This window comes from Aptenodytes forsteri, unplaced genomic scaffold, assembly GCF_000699145.1.
Source record: "Aptenodytes forsteri isolate BGI_AS27 unplaced genomic scaffold, ASM69914v1 Scaffold284, whole genome shotgun sequence".
Lineage (NCBI taxonomy): Eukaryota > Metazoa > Chordata > Aves > Sphenisciformes > Spheniscidae > Aptenodytes > Aptenodytes forsteri.
The window spans coordinates 5,294,869-5,296,615 of record NW_008794445.1 but is presented as its reverse complement, the minus strand read 5'-3'; positions in this window follow the sequence as shown (position 1 = coordinate 5,296,615).

The window sequence follows — 1,747 nt, the reverse complement described above, 5'->3', positions numbered from 1 at the left end:
AACTGGAATTTCACCAGAATAGAATTGATCCACCCTGCTCCCCACCAAAACAGCACCTACTGTATTATATGGGCAATGAGTTCAACAAAGAATCACAAGCAGTGACTTCCCGTCACATGCCTGACTCTATTTCCTGAGGCATCCCAGTGACCCTTATACGGGTTCATGTCTAAGTACCGGCCAGGCTTAACCTTCAGCACTAACGATATATAGCGAGCTCATGGCTCAGACTGCTGTGATTTTTGAAACATATGATCAGAACTAGCATCTACATTGGATGTTTCTTGGTTTTTTGTTTCAGGTTTTTTTATTTATTTTAAAATCATTGCTCCTGAGCACAGCGGGATGCAGCAGTTTCATTTCCACTGCTGCCCAGTGAATTGTTTCAGGTTTCCTCTGCTTTCCCTGTCACGCAGAGAGTTTGTTCGGATTTCCTCTCACTTTCCTCATTGTTCTGGGAGCAGAGGAAATGGCACGCTTGGAATCCAGTGACAGATGCTCAGGTACGTCAGCATTTCCACTGTGAGCACACCCAGCCGGGCTTCCCAACCAGCAAGAGAGAGGGAGGTGTGCTCAAAAACGCAGTCACGAGTTCCGTTTTGCAGTTGACTCTGCTGTCCTTTCGAAGACTGAGCTCTTTGATACATTAGCATCCTTTTCCTTAAAACAAAGCATGTTCACCTAGCTGAAAGGTTGCCCTGCTGCAATCAGCATTGGGACTACAGATCAGAGAAGCCACACCCAGACCAGATGGAAACCAATGAGCTCAGGAACTACCATCATGACATGATATTTTGATGCTGCTGTCCGTTGAAGGGCACTAAATCCATCACCATTTTCACCTCTCACTGTGTACTTGCAGGCTCCCTGGCCGAGTCACAACAGCAGCAATCAAGAGAGCTGGGGGAGTGTTTGCATCTATTCCCATCCCCTATTCTCTCATCTCATGCTGCAAGTTGCTACAGTACAGTTTATTTTATGTATTTCTGGCACTTTAAAGGTGCACACTGGCAGTTACCGTAAACAGGAAAACAAGGTGGAACAATGACGGTTCTTGACTTTTCTTTTTTTCCTTTCACTAGTACTTCAAAATGTTTCATAGCAGCACTTCTGAAGAAGTTAATTTGCCCCTTTTTATGTATTATATATGTAAGTTTATATATATTCTTCTATTTTTGTGCCTGGCTAACTCATTTTGTCTTGTTCTTTCGCAGTTGTAGAATTTATGAATACGGAACACCATCACGCACAACTGCCTAAGCAATGCAAATGCAGAGCTGCAGGCCAGAGGCTCAGCTATTTGCGGGTAATGCCAAGCAGGCAGGTTTTCACACAGCCAGTTCAGCGTGCTCTTACCCCAATACAGGTGGCTATAGCCTCATAACTCCCCCTTCCCTGGAGACCTCTCTGGAGTTGAGTGAAAACCCACCCACAGCTTCTAATTCAGCAAAGCATAGCACTCGTCACATGAATCGACCCCCTTTGCAGAAGCATAAGCCCAATTAAGTTTAAAGAAACCAAGTCTTAAACACATTTAGAAGAGAGGCCTCCGCAAGTGTGCTGCTTAATGACCTTGTGCAGAGTCAGGATGTTTCCGCAGACATGGCAACTCGGCCGACGTCGGCTCCTTTCCATCGGGAGAGGAGAAAATGACAGCATTCGGTACCCCCGGCATTACACCCACTTCCCAGAGGGCTGCACTCTGAGGAGCTCCGGATGCAGAAGACGCCTCCTGACCTCAAAAAAC